Source organism: Myxocyprinus asiaticus, chromosome 43 (genome assembly GCF_019703515.2).
Source record: "Myxocyprinus asiaticus isolate MX2 ecotype Aquarium Trade chromosome 43, UBuf_Myxa_2, whole genome shotgun sequence".
Taxonomy (NCBI): Eukaryota; Metazoa; Chordata; class Actinopteri; order Cypriniformes; family Catostomidae; genus Myxocyprinus; species Myxocyprinus asiaticus.
This window is the reverse complement of record NC_059386.1, coordinates 3,918,572-3,934,862: the sequence shown is the minus strand read 5'-3', so window position 1 is coordinate 3,934,862 and position 16,291 is coordinate 3,918,572.

Here is a 16,291-nt window from a genome sequence, read left to right as displayed (position 1 = left end):
AAAAAACAAAAACGTGCGCATTAACCCCGCGCACGACATCGGATTTCTCAAGTCCGGTGCTTCTGCACAAATTTTGTGAGGCAAAATTACATAACAGAAATACTTTGTAAAACAAACCCCAGCCAACATGCAGAATAAACACAAAGAACATGTAGATTCATTCACAGAACTGTCTTGAAGGTGTGTTCCTCCACAAAATAAACTCCAGCTGATATAAAGCCGTTCAGTTTCCTCGGAGAGATAAACAATTTTTCAGTGAGCCGGCTGTTATGAGTGCAGCAGATGACATAATCATTCTAATGTCCCTTAAAAATACTCCACAAAAATAAACTCCAGCCAACAGGAGGCATAAGCACAAAGAACGAACAGATACATCCATAACTGTACCGAAGGAGTGTTATTCCACAAAACAAGCTCCAGCCACTAAGCGGAACCAACACAAAAAGAACAAAACAGCAGTCCCGGTTTCTCGAATGGTCAAGTGTGTATTAATCACTCGGAGGTCACATAAACAAAATACACCGTGACTTACTCAGTCCGTCAACTTTATAAAAGACATCCTTTGTGTAGGCATGTAGACATTTTGCAGTCCTTCTTAATATCTATTCTCAATCTGGCCAGGAACTTCAGTGTAAAGCGGTCTTCCATCCCTGCAAAAGTTTCTTGAGTGATATTCCACAAAACAAACTCCAGCCATTAGGCGGAACCAACACAAACAGAAACAAAAATGGCACCCAGCTTCCTCGAAAAGCCAGAGTAAGTATAGCGAGTTAATCCACTCCGGAGCTACATGAAAAACCCCAAATGGGTTACTCGCCCATTGTTTTTATAAAAGACATTGCTTGCTTTGGACACGTAAATACCCTGCGACCATCCTTCATTTCTATTCTCAGTTTGGCTGGAAATATCATTGCAAAAGCAATCTTCCATTGATGTAAGAGTTTCTTGCATTCCTTGAACCGATCGTGTTTCTCTCGTTACATTCGCAAAGTCCGGGAACAAGAAAATATTGTGATTCTTCCAAGAAAGCTTTCCTTTGCTCCTCGCCTGACACAACACAAGATCTTTATCGGATGATCTCAGAAATTTGGCCAGAATTGATCGGGGCCTGTCTCCCTCAGCAGATCTGTGTGTAGGGACTCTGTGAGCTCACTCGATTTACAGTTTATGGCCTATGTCGAGCAGACTCGGGAAGAGCTCGTCCAGGAATTTCACCATATCTCTGCCCTCTTCATGCTCTGGAATTCCAACAATTCATATATTGTTCCTTCGATTTCTATTTTCGAGATCTTCCAATTTTTCCAAAACATATTCCAAGTTTTGGATGCGGGCAGATTAGTGAGTTCCAACAACTCCAAATAATCAATTTGTTTCTCAATGTCTGCGACTCTTGTGACCAACTTTTGTTTCCATCGCTGTAATCAACCGACGTATTACAGCGAGATCCTCCAAGTCAGCAACAACCTTCGTCAGCATCACCGAGATGTTGGACAGTTGACTCTGGATTTCATCTCCCGATGAGCCTTACAAATACAGTCCCCGGCTCGCAGGCCCATCAGAGGTTTCAGCTAGAGCACGTAAGTGTCTTTTAATGTCTCCAGAGTCTGAGGATTTTGACTTCTTTGCCATGTTTACCTCAAAGAGCAAATATGTAACTGGGTGTATCGAATCTCACCGGATTAAACATGAAAATAATTAAAAACTAGCAAAGTGCGCAGAGCCAGTCGCTCACACGTCTGCTTCGCGCATGAGAAGTGTCACTTTTCACAGACTTTGAAATATCCCTATTATTTTAACCTGAATTGCTTCAAAAATTTTTAGAATAATGACATTGCAGTAATTGACAGTGCAGATTTAAAATTCTGAAGGGATTCTTGATATCTTAAATACTGTTGCCATGGCAATGCATTAAATCTCATCATTCCTTTTTGTGTATATTCACATGTTTTGAGGTATTTTGCATGTTTTAATTTTAAAGTTTATTGTTAATAAACATATTTATTACATTTTTTATAAATAAAATGTAATCAAAATATCAAATGAAATGTAAAAATACTAGAAAACCCAGGCTAAATCTAACCCAGTGTGCTGTAATTGCCACTCTGAGTGGTAATTACAAGAAATATCCAATAGAGGGCATCCAAGCTCCATTGTTGAATGATTCCCAACAAAACACTTCAGTGGAGAATGGGCTGCTCCTTGCTGCAAGTTCACGAGTTTGAACCCTTGTCCAGTCGAATCCCATAGAAAAATGCAAAGCAAACAAATGTGTCCCCACTCAAGATATACATCCACTGAGGTGCGGATGCAATCTTATTTTATTAAAATATATAGTTTTATATGGACGAATTAGAACGTTTAATGGTTTATGCAATGAGCGGATTAATTACCACTAGACCACACAGTCAGACAAAACTGTCAGGAAAAGCTGATTGATGTACTTTTCCACTAACTTACAATATCTCATGACCGACAGTAGCACACATAGAGATGAAGTTGTCATTTTATTGTTAAATATTTATATTAGAGCTTGAATTGATCATCAAGAATGACTTTTTATCAAAGCAGCCATTTAAAATAATCTTTTACTAGCGCTCATCGTTGCTGTGCGACTTCAAACGCTGTGTTCATGAGCATGACGTTGTTATTGCGATTAAAGCTTTTGCATGAGAGTAATGGAACCAGCTAATGCTTATGATCTGCTTTGCTCTCTGGCACTCGCGCAACAACTGTGCTTGTCTCGATATTGCGGTGCACAGACCTCAAAACTGATGAGATTTATTTCAATTCTAGTGAGACTTTTCTAGTTTATAGCATTACGGATTAACTCAAGTCAAACCAAACATATTTTTTTCACCTTTACAAAATTGTTTTATGATTTTACATGAGTAAAAGTAACTGATATCTTTTTACAAAATGTTGTAGTTTCATATGAAATAATTCTATAGGCAGAATCTATTACACATAATTTTTATATCAACAGTGGCAGTTGTAGTTAAAATTTCAATGTGTTTAGGCTAGTATTTTTTTCATATATACTATAGTTTATTATTATTATATATTATTATAGCCTATGTCTATCTGTCAGTGGATTACCAGCTTTCTGACAGACAGGCAGCAGCTTGTGAGACAGGGGAAACTCACTTCCAGCACCTGTACAATCAGCACTGGTGCCCCCCAGGGATGTGTGCTCTCCCCACTACTCTTCTCCCTCTACACCAATGACTGCATCGCCAAGGACCCCTCTGTCAAGCTCCTGAAGTTTGCAGACGACACCACTGTCATCGGCCTCATTCGAGATGACAATGAGTCTGCATACAGAACAGCTGACTGTCTGGTGCAGTCAAAACAACCTTGAGCTGAACACACTCAAAATGGTGGAGATCATTGTGCACTTTAGGAGGAACACTCCAACACTGACCCCCCTCACCATTCTTAACAGCTCTGTGGCAGCAGTGGATTCATTCAGGTTCCTGGGCACTACCATCTCACAGGACCTAAAGTGGGAGACACACATTGACTCCATTGTGAAAAAGGCCCAGCAGAGGGCTTTTCCTTCGCCAGTTGAAGTTCCACCTGCCACAGGTGCTGCTGATACAGTTCTACTCAGCAGTCATTGAGTCTGTCCTCTGCACTTCAATAACCACTGCTTTAACTTTATATGTCATTCTTTTGAAAAACACAGTTAACTGAATAACACAGATACAGAGACTATACAAAACAGACTGCGCATATGCGAGAAGTTGACGAAAGAGAGATCCTTTTAGACATGACCGATTTTGCGATCTTGCCAATTCAACCACTCTCTGCATTATTTGCGGTAGCTTAACATTTTTATAATTCCCACATATTTTCCATTAGGGCCCAAGCACTGAAAGTGTGAGGCCCTATTGTTCTTTTAAGGATTATTATTATTATTATTATTATTAGGGCCCAAGCACTGAAAGTGTGGAGCCCTATTGTTCTTCTAAGGATTTAAAGAAAAAAAAAAAAACGTCGTCTTTTCAAGGTTTTCGGTACTTTTGGGGTACATAACATGCGTGAAAACTCTTGAAAGTTTGCACACACATCAGAGTCGCTGGCCATTAGGGCGTGGCAAAGTTACAGGTGGGGGGGTGTGTGTGGGCATGTTCGGGGGGCTATGTAGCACATCCCTTTTGAGCTACAGTCACCAAACTTTGTACACATATAGATCACATGAAGCCAGACAACTTTCGCGCTGACAGTCAAAAGCTCTGCCCAAAAGGAAGTTGGCCATTATGGATTGTTTGAAAAATGCATGCTCAGGAATTTGATATACTTCTCCCAGGTATTTTATGTTACAGGTACCAAATATGGGTGACATCATGCCAAGATATTGATGATGCTAAATTGCGAGGGGATTTTTTATATATCGAACGGTGTTGCCATGGCGAAACGATAAAATAATGTCAAAAAAATTGAATAAGGAAATGTCTCATATATTCTGCATGCATGGCGTGATTTTACATAGAAATTGAGCCAAATGTTTGTGCTTGCAGGCTGATCACATTGATGTCTTAATTTTTATATAAATAAAATATAATAAAAATATCAACTGAAATGTAAAAATAATAGAAAACTGTCATAATGTGTATATGTAATGAGTAGCAATTACAAGAAATTTCCAATAGAGGGCATCCAAGCTCCATGAATGATTCCTTGTTTTGTACCGTATGTATATGAAGCATGTGTAACTACGTTCTTCAGTTAACTATATTTCTCATTTCACGTGTTAAACATCTCCAGTTCTTGAGATGGAGTTTGATTCATGTGATCTGTGTATGTTTTGATTGCCGATCCGGCGCTGGAATGTGTTATTTTGAATTTATAATAAATGTTTGTTTTGGCTGTTATTGATGTCGTTTAGTGTCAGCATTGTTTTCTGCAGCTCACGCTCTTTTCCAGGAAATAGAAAAGCGAAATATGTCCCACATTGTGATCGCCTTCTTGGCCGTATTGTTTGTGTGTACGTAGAGCATGTGTTTTGTCTTTATCTCTCTTTCTCTTAATCGCTCTCAGGTGTGGGGTAACCAGTGGCGATTTTAGGGGGTGGCCTGTGCTGGCCTGGGCCACCCCTGAAATCTCATTGGCCACCCTGTGGCCACCCCAGAACTGATTGGTAGTTCATCATGTTCATCAACACAAGAACGAAGAACCAATAGAAACACCTGTCAATCAAAGATGACATCTCAGGTCATTTGTTGATTTAGAGCCACACTGACCCAGGGTCAGTTTTATATTTCTGACCATTATAGTAGTGGTGGGACTGAAGCTGTGTGAGCTGATCTTTGATCAGTGGGGGGAGGGGCAGGCCGCGGGTGGCCAGGCAGGTGCCGCAGGTCGTGGGCAGCAGGCGCCAAGTCTGGAGTATAATGGTCAGTCAGAAGCACGAAGCTGACACGAGCTAGTGTCTACCTCCAACTTCCAATGAGTTGACGACGTCGATTTGTGGTCAAAAAGAAAGCTGTTATTTGAAATGTATGCTCATCTAATCTAACGTTTAATTGATCCCGAATTTCCATGTGAATGTGAAAACATTTTTTCATTGTTACAGTAGCTAGGTTAAAGGGTAAGCTAGACCCTACACCACATTCAGCATGTTATCTTTATATTGACATGAAATATGAAATGCCATGTTTTCTGATTTAATGACGGAGGTGTGTAAAGCATTTTACAGATGTATATGTTCAATAGCTAAAGTTATATATATGGCTAACCTGTGTGTGAAATGGAAGGGTTTGTGCTGTGACTGTACTTTAAATCTTTACATGAGTTATTTATGAGCTCTTTATGTGTATTATTGGTCAGTCAGACCAATAAAACCTTCAAAGTTTTGACATTTTAAATATGCAGAGGCAGGGCGAATTGCACTTAAATGCCACAAATGATTTGACTAACTATTTTATTTGGTAATATTCAAAGTAATTGAAGCTATCAGAACACGTGGAAAATAAACCTGAGTAGACACTGTAAATAGAGTTTTGTTTTTTACTGTATTCAGAGCTCAATCTGCAATTTTGGGGTTTCCAGACAGACACCTATAAGCCCTCGTAGCCAATTTCACACACTGATTTGTACCCAATTTAACAATACTTCTGCTGGACAGTGAAGTTATAGCTAATAAATGAATGAATAATTGATTGAATGATTGATTGAATTGCACCTCAATCAGTTATCACCTGTACTTGTATCTCGTTATGATTATACACGATACCTGATGTTATACGCAGATTAATTCTCTACAATGAGAATAGCTCTTAAAAATGTGTAACTGACTTTTCCTAAACAATTACTGATTTAAAAATGGATGTTATGTTAAAATAACCAGAGATTCCCAGAAACTGTAGTAGGTTGAAATAGAACAGGAATAGAAAACTGTCAAATGTCAAAACAACAGTCTGATATTGAATACAAATAATTCAGTGAATGCTAACATGAGTTTGAGAATTCATTTATTCTACATGTGTAGATGCTGAAGCAAAGCAATGCGATATTTACACATTTTGATCGTGTGCCATTCATAAAGGTTCTCCCAGTATCGCCACCCCAATGTCCTGGATACGCAACTGGGGGTAACCAGGTGATGTGATTGTTAATGTGCAGCGCCGGCACGCAGTGTGTATTCTTCCTATATAAATCAAGTGTTTCATGCTTCGATGTGCCATGGGGGTTCGTGAGCTGTGCCATCTTGGTCACCGGTGCTCTCGTGCAAATTCCCGGAGCGGATTTTCCCACAACTTTTTAATCTATGCAGTGTTGATATGGCAACAAGTAAACAAATGAAGTTTCAAGCGTATGTGACAACTAACCCCGCGTCATCAACCGAGGTGCGGATGCAATCTTTGTTATTTAAAACATATAGTTTTACATGGATGGATTAGAACCTTGAACCTCTTCTGCAACGTGCCACTCACATTCTTGAATGCTTTTGTTTTTGCACTAAAATTACACGCAGCACCACAAAAGAGCAAAACGTATGTGTCTTGACTCGAGTTGTTTCACAGTTTAAGTTCTTTTTAACTTGACGTGGCGTCTAAAAACACAAACAAACGGTCAAAGACATCTATCTAGCGCACGATTACATTGAAATAATTTATAAAACAGTGCAGACAGACACAAACGCGCTCAATGTGAACGGCCCCTCAGTGTAAGACTAGAACTCTGTCGAAAAGTTTGATCACACTTGCCTGTTCTTTATTATTTGTTACTGCACATTTTCACTTCAAGTAAATTGGTAAGTGCTTTTTGCATTGTTATAGCAACATCAGGAGTTTTCTAACTAAATTAGGCTGCTTGAGCATTCAGTGTCGGATCAAGTTTTGAAAAGTAACCGTGTATCCTGACGAAACAAAATTTATTGCAAACAAAATTGAAATCGCAAATATTATTAGAGAGCTTTTTCTTTGTATTATAGGTCCTTGGTTCTGGCTTTCGTGCGTGGACGTGTTTTTAAAATGTCCATCGGTATTATTAGTTGACTGTCACGTAATGTATGATGGGCATACGGCATCTTATTCATTGTGAAACTGTGTTATTAATGGCATGAATCGCACTGAAGGCCTAGACAAGTTTTATTGCATTCTCTGAGGCAGAAAATTGTAATCCAAAAATAATTAAGGGTATTTCAATACCCACAGCTTTCTCTTAAAATGTATGTTATTTTTGTGTGCATTTATTTATTTATTTAGGTTGCTAACTGCATATTCAGTTATTATGCACTAAAATATTTACATGTAATTGCATTTAAACTGTCATTAACACAATTATGGTATGGTTACTGCTCTCATCATGTTAGACAAAGTTCACTTGGTTGTATTTGACTCCGCCCAACAGGAAGTCTGCCATGTTGGATGGAATGTGGGATTTTCACATTTTCCCTTGGTGTTTTGAGGGGCTTATGATGGCTGAAAACTTATGAAAGTTTACACATACATTTGTCTTAGGACATCTTTTGATTTGATATTGCAGTTCAGCATATACGTGCCTCATCGGTTCCACAGTGCCCCCTACTTCGTAAATGCTTATTACTGTTTTCAAAACTCTTGAAACTTGGCACACCCGTCAAAGTTTGGCAAGTGGACTCCATAGTGCCCCCTAACATTTTGAGTGAGTTTATCGCTGTGGTTGCCACAGAGTTTGTCTGATATTCACAAGTTTTGGTGAGGACATTGTTCTCACCATGACAGACATATTTCCCATTGGCTTGTATTAGCTCCACCCAATAGGAAGTCAGCCATTTTGGTTTGTTTGAAAAATGCATGCTCTCGAATTCGAAACACTCCTCCTAGGGATTTCATATTACAGGTACCAAATGTGAGCGACATCATGCCAAGACATTGATGATGCTAAATTGCAAAAGGATTTTTGATATTTCGAACGGTGTTGCCATGGCGAAGCGATAAATTAACATAAAAAAAATGGAATAAGGAAATGCAATCTTCTGTATGCATGGTGTGATTTTACATAAAAATTGAGCCAAATGTTTGTCCTTGCAGGCTGATCACATTGATGTGGCTATTGTGGGTCACGGCCATAGCGCCACCAACTGGCGGAAGGAAGTGTGTCACTTTTAACAGACTTTGAAATATCCCTATTATGTTAACCTGAATTGCTTCACATTTTTTTAGAATAATGTTAAGACGGGATTCTTGATATCTTAAATACTGTTGCCATGGCAATGCATTAAATGCCATCATTCCTTTCTGTGTATATTCACATGTTTTGAGGTATTTTGCATGTTTGAATTTTAAAGTTTATTGTTAATAAACATATTTCTTATATTTTATATAAATAAAATATAATCAAAATATAAATTGAAATGTAAAAATAATTGAAAACTATGTCATAAATGTAACCCAAGTCTGAGTGGCAATTACAAGAAATGTCCAATAGAGGTCAGCTAAGCTCCATGAATGATTCCCAAAATAACACTGAGAAGATTTTTGTGTCCTGGCTAGAAGAGAACCCTCTTTCGTACGTTATGTATATGAAGTATGTGTAACTACGTTCTTCAGTTAACTATATTTCTCATTTCATGTGTTAAACATCTCCAGTTCTTGAGTTGGAGATTCTGTTTTATCTGATCTGTGTATGTTTTGATTGCTGATCCGGCGCTGGAATGTGTTATTTTGAATTTATGATAAATGTTTGTTCTGGCTGTTATCAGAGTCGTTTAGTGTTAGCAGTTTTTTTTTTTTTTTTTTTTGCAGCTCGCGCTCTTTTCCAGGAAATAGAAAAGCGAAATATGTCCCCCATTGTGATTGCCTTCTTGGCTGTATTGTTTGTCTGTATGTAGAGCATATGTAGAGCGTGTGTTTTGTCTTTATCTCTTTCTCTCTCTCTTAATCGCTCTCAGGTGTGGGGTAACCAGGTGATCTGATTGTTAATGGAGAACACTTGCACATAGTGTGTTTCCTTGCTATATAAACCAAGTTTTTCATGGCTGGGTTGTGCGATGGGTGTTCGTGAGCTGTGCCATCTTGGTCACCAATGCGCTCGCGCAAATTCCTGCTGCTGGGGCCGGTTGCACCTGCTATAAGTACGTTACAACTTAGCCTAGTTGTGACGTAAATGGGCACTAAGTCACAATTTACGCACTAATAAATATTTGAGCGTTGCACCATTAATCAGCATGAAACCGATCAAACGGTGCCATTTTCAGGATGCGTCGTCCGGTGTCAAGTTTCAACATATACGAAATATATACGATTTTATAATGAATAAATGTCTATTTTTACAGCCTGTTGTATTAGTATTTATCACCCCTCATTTATTTAGATACAGTTCCTGTATATTGTTATTTACACAGGGCAAATATATATATATATATATATATATATATATATATATATATATATATATATATATATATATATATACAGGTGCATCTCAATAAATTAGAATGTTGTGGAAAAGTTCATTTATTTCAGTAATTCAACTCAAATTGTGAAACTCGTGTATTAAATAAATTCAGTGCACACAGACTGAAGTAGTTTAAGTCTTTGGTTCTTTTAATTGTGATGATTTTGGCTCACATTTAACAAAAACCCACCAATTCACTATCTCAAAAAATTAGAATATGGTGACATGCCAATCAGCTAATCAACTCAAAACACCTGCAAAGGTTTCCTGAGCCTTCAAAATGGTCGCTCAGTTTGGTTCACTAGGCTACACAATCATGGGGAAGACTGCTGATCTTACAGTTGTCCAGAAGACAATCATTGACACCATTCACAAGGAGGGTAAGCCACAAACATTCATTGCCAAAGAAGCTGGCTGTTCACAGAGTGCTGTATCCAAGCAATGATAACAGAAAGTTGAGTGGAAGGAAAAAGTGTGGAAGAAAAAAATGCACAACCAACCGAGAGAACCGCAGCCTTATGAGGATTGTCAAGCAAAATCGATTCAAGAATTTGGGTGAACTTCACAAGGAATGGACTGAGGCTGGGGTCAAGGCCACCACACACAGACATGTCAAGGAATTTGGCTACAGTTGTCGTATTCCTCTTGTTAAGCCACTCCTGAACCACAGACAACATCAGAGGTGTCTTACCTGGGCTAAGGAGAAGAAGAACTGGACTGTTGCCCAGTGTTCCAAAGTCCTCTTTTCAGATGAGAGCAGGTTTTGTTTTCATTTGGAAACCAAGGTCCTAGAGTCTGGAGGAAGGGTGGAGAAGCTCATAGCCCAAGTTGCTTGAAGTCCAGTGTTAAGTTTCCACAGTCTGTGATGATTTGGGGTGCAATGTCATCTGCTGGTGTTGGTCCATTATGTTTTTTGAAAACCAAAGTCACTGCACCCATTTACCAAGACATTTTGGAGCACTTCATGCTTCCTTCTGCTGACTAGCTTTTTAAAGATGCTGATTTCATTTTCCAGCAGGATTTGGCACCTGCCCACACTGCCAAAAGCACCAAAAGTTGGTTAAATGACCATGGTGTTGGTGTGCTTGACTGGCCAGCAAACTCACCAGACCTGAACCCCATAGAGAATCTATGGGGTATTGTCAAGAGGAAAATGAGAAACAAGAGACCAAAAAATGCAGATGAGCTGAAGGCCACTGTCAAAGAAACCTGGGCTTCCATACCACCTCAGCAGTGCCACAAACTGATCACCTCCATGCCACGCCGAACTGAGGCAGTAATTAAAGCAAAAGGAGCCCCTACCAAGTATTGAGTACATATACAGTAAATGAACATACTTTCCAGAAGGCCAACAATTCACTAAAAATGTTTTTTTTATTGGTCTTATGATGTATTCTAATTTTCTGAGATAGTGAATTGGTGGGTTTTTGTTAAATGTGAGCCAAAATCATCACAATTAAAAGAACCAAAGGCTTAAACTACTTCAGTCTGTGTGCATTGAATTTATTTAATACACGAGTTTCACAATTTGAGTTGAATTACTGAAATAAATGAACTTTTCCACGACATTCTAATTTATTGAGATGCACCTGTATATATATATATATATATATATCAAATCTACTTTATTACGTATCGTATTTTAATGGGGATATAATTAATTAAAGCTGACAGTTATGTGAGCAAACAAGGTTTGAACATCAACCGTAACAAGATCAAATTGAACATACAGATGCAATCTTGGTTTATTACAATAACATTTTATATTTGGGTGAATTAGAAACCAGAACCTCTAAAAACTAGATGCAAAAAGTAACCACTAGACCAATCAGTCATGTTCTTGATTAAATTGCTGATATATGTGTTCATCTACTAACAAAATCCCCAAATTTGAGATTAAATTACCATATAATGTGAAATATCTATTTGAGTATCAAAATAGGTGATTTAAAATAATCTCTTGTGCATAAAATAATTAATATTCATGAGTTTTGCAGCACTGCCACCCAAAGTACAGTTTTCCTAGAGTGTATTTTTATTTAGAACCAACTTTGTGTTAATGTTCCCTTTCAAATGGCTTATTTCAGCTGTTACAAAGTTGATAGGCCTACAGGATTTTATTGGCAGAATAACATTGGATATGCATGCACTCTCCATCCATGGGTACACTTAAAAAAAATTGTCCTGCATAATGTGAAGTTTATTCCAGATTGCCAGTTTTGTCAAGCTAAGGAACATTTAGAATTTGTTGATGTGTTTAATAGACAATGTATTGGTACTCCGGAGATTTTTTTTTTATGTTGGCAAATCAGTAGCAAAATTGTTGCTATGTGGTTCCTGTGAAAATGCAGTTGTAACGCAAATTCATATATAATTTGATTGTAACTCCAATTAATGAACTAGTACTTGTTGCAATGAAGCTTGGTACCTTAATCCATGAGATCTACGCATGGGCACTTGCTTTGGTGTTGCCACCCCTCATGGTATATGTGAGGAGGCAGGCGAGGAATGAGGATTTAAATGCAGCTTTTAAATGGAAACCAAAGATAAACAAAGTACTCAGAATAAAACAAAACATGGGAAACCAGGCACAGAACGTGACAACACATGTGAAGACTGACAAAGAAATCAGGGGAAACAAGGGCTTAAATACAAATGGGCAAACAAGGAAACGAGGAACACCTAGGGAAAACCAATCATGAAAAGATACTACAAAATTAACAGGAATGGGAAACTAAAAAATTTCAAAATAAAAGTCTAAGCAAAAACACTGGGAATATGTGACAGAGCTCCCCTTTTAAGGAGCGTATTCCAGACACTCCAAAAAACAAAACACAAAATTGTCCATGGGGTGTGGGGGAAAACAGGTAGTTCAGGGGGCACAAGGGGAGCAGAGGAACAAGGCAATCTCAGGGAGGCTTGAAACCAAGACAGAGCCGGAGAGATGGAGAGCCAGGGTGACGCTGCAGGCTTGGAGGACCAAGTAGACCAGAGCAGATCAGGCGGATGGCCAGGAGACCAGGGAGACCAAAGCAGATCAGGCGGACGGCCAGGAGACCAAGGAGACCAGAGCAGATCAGTCGGACAGCCAGGAGACCAAGGAGATGACCTCAAGGTGGGGACTGGGAGGCGTCCGCAGGACAGGGACTGGGTCAGGCATCGGAGCTGCTGTAGGAGGAGTCTCTGGGGGAGCGGGCGGAGCCGCTGGGGAAATAGTCTCTGGGGGAACGGGCGGAGCCGCTGGGGAAATAGTCTCTGGGGGAGCGGGCGGCGCTGTGGAAGACTCTGGGGGCGGACTCTGGAACAACCTCCGTGGTCGCGTGCGCGGGAGGAGACTCGGGATGACCGCCGTGGTCGCGTGCGCGGGAGGAGACTCGGGAACGACCGCCGTGGTCGCGTGCGCGGGAGGAGACTCGGGAACGACCGCCGTGGTCGTGTGCGCGGGAGGAGACTCGGGAACGACCGCCGTGGTCGTGTGCGCGGGAGGAGACTCGGGAACAGAAAGTTCTTCTCTTCCTCCTCCTCTGGATGGCTGAAGTTGGCAACGCTGGCTCTGGGACGGACGAGGCTGGCAACGCTGGCTCTGGGATGGACGAGGCTGGCAACTCGTTGGCCGTGGCAGGCGTGGGGGCTGGCTCGTTGACCGTGGCAGGCGTGGGTGCAGACAATTTTTGAGGAAGGGTCTTCATGGACATACGCACTGACATCAGTGGCAGATCATACAACATTGAGACGGGCCGTGGATGTCTTCGGCTCCCTTGTCGAAGCCTAAGGTTTTGGCTCAGAGTTCCCGCCATAATCCACTGTATAATGGGAACCACAAAGTTCCAGAGCCTTCTCCACATATTCGCCGAGCATCCAGTGAGGATCAGCCGGAGGCATCAGTTCCCTCAGTGCACTATTCAGACCGGCCCGGAAGAAAACCACCACACTGGATAGTGCACTTAATTTGCCAGCTCTAAAAACTCACAGACATGATCCTCAACTGGACGGTCCTCTTGTTGAAGGAGTAGAATTCTGACAGCCGTTAGATCCATTCCATGGTCAGTCTTTCTGTGAGGAGGCAGGTGAGGAATGAGGATCTAAATGCAGCTTCTAATGGAAACCAAAGATAAACAAAGTACTCAGAATAAAACGAAACAAAACACGGAAACCCAGGCACAGAACAATACAACATGTGAAGACTGACAAAGAAACCAGGGGAAACAAGGGCTTAAATACAAATGGGCAAACAATGAAACGAGGAACACCTAGGGAAAACAATCAGAGGAAAACCAATCATGAAAAGAAACTACAAAGGACTACAAAATTAACAGGAAACAGGAATGGGGAACTAAACAATTTCAAAATAAAAGTCTAAGCAAAAACACAGATTTTTGTTTTTTTGAGGGCAAGATTTACAACATAAAGAACCATTTCCTTTTCAAAAGCAGTAAAACATGGTTTCTTTGTCTATGTGTTTATGGTTCCTATGTGCACTTGCTATTTTTTATTTTTTTTTATTTTTCCCCTTTTTCACCCAATTTGGAATGCCCAATTCCCAGTGTGCTTTTAAGTCCTTGTGGTCATGTAGTGATTCGCCTCAATCCGGGTGGTGGAGGATGAATCCCAGTTGCCTCTGCATCTCAGACCATCAACCTGCGCATCTTATCACGTGGCTTGTTGAGCGCGTTGCCACGGAGACATAGCGCATGTGGAGGCTTCACGCCACCCACCGCAGCACCCGCGCTCAACACACCATGTGCCCCACCACATTATAGCGACCACGAGGAGGTTACCCTATGTGACTCTACCCACCCTAGCAACTGGGCCAATTTGGTAGCTTAGGAGACCTGGCTGGGGTCACTCAGCACGCCCTGGGATTCAAGCTAGCGAGCTAGCGAACTCCAGGGGTGGTAGCCAGCGTCTTTTACCACTGAGCTACCCAGGCCCCTGCGTGCTTGCTATTGACGTCACAGAAAGCTGAGAGTGCAGGTAAGCCTGAGCGTGGAGAGCTGCAGTCTGAGGGTCGGTTCCTCAAGGCTCGGGTGATGACGGGAGGCCGTTTCCTCACTCTGTCGGCGGGCGGTACGGCTGCTGATTCTCGGCGGGCTGGCAGAGAAATCAGCGACGTCAACTTGATTGAAGATGGAAGAGAAATCTTTTATCTCTTCACTTCTGCAGGCAAACGGATGGAGATACGGATTGCTCAGTGGTCTCCTTCAGATCCGTTAGAGCGTTTGGTGGAACACAGAGTAATCTCAACTCGTCCAGCGAGACGGAGATTGTATGGCCACAGTTTCAAGTCGGACGTTACTTCCTTGTGCCACGAGGCTGCACCTGAGAGCAGCGATAAGCTGCATCTACACACGGTGAGCAAAGTTGCTGGAAGCAAATCCCAGAAGCATTTCAGAGGTATTTCTACTCCTGATGATGTCATGGTTGAGGTGCGTTCTGTCGTGTACCTCATCCAATAGGAGTTGAGAGTTCGATCCTTTAGTGAGCAAGGCTTCATGGGATTTGTAGTCTGTTTTGGACTCCCTTTGTTTGATTTTGGTGCAGTTTTTATCAGAAAGATTTATGACTTGTTATGTGGGGGCCTGAGTTAGGTTTTATGACTGTGTCTATCTGAATACATGAGGCCCAATATCAGCAATTTGTCCAATCGAAATGAAACTTGGTATGCTTTATTAGGACCATGGTCTGAGGATACAGGCACAGTTTGGAGACAGTGCCATCTATGGGTCAAGAAATCTGAAAAATTGCTATTTTTTTCTTGTAACCATATGTTCTAAAATCATGGGGTTGATATCTATGGATTCTGTGGGTTATGAGGATTTCAACGATACCAATTGTCCCCATATCAGCCTGACTCTCTGCCATATAAAATTTAATTAAAATGCAAAATATCTTTTAAATGCATTGTTGGATTTGAATGAAAATTGGTATGCATCTTTGACATCATGTCCTGAGGGTACATGAGTAGTTTGGAGACAGCACTGCATAGTGGTCAAAATACTTAGTCAATTTAAACAACTTTTGATGTATCATTCCTTCCTTATGCTGTATCATTGCTATGTAGTGTAATGGTCTGTGTGCCATACCTATCAGCTGTGGAGATTGAAAGGGTACCAGTTCAAGCCTAGCTCTGGACAATATGTCAACTCTTTAGAAGATGCAATGAACATTTTAACCAGATTGTTCTTTCTTTCAGTTGTGTTTGATATCAGCTCTCCGCCATTTTTAATTTTATTATAAAATATTGTATCTTTTGAAGGCTTTGTTGGATTAGAATGAAAATTGGGATGCATCTTTGACATCATGTTCAGACAGTAACCTGAGCAGTTTGGAGACAGTGCCACATAATGGTCAAAATGCTTAGTCAAAGTTAACAAAACTTTCATTCTTGCATCATTCATTCATAAAATCT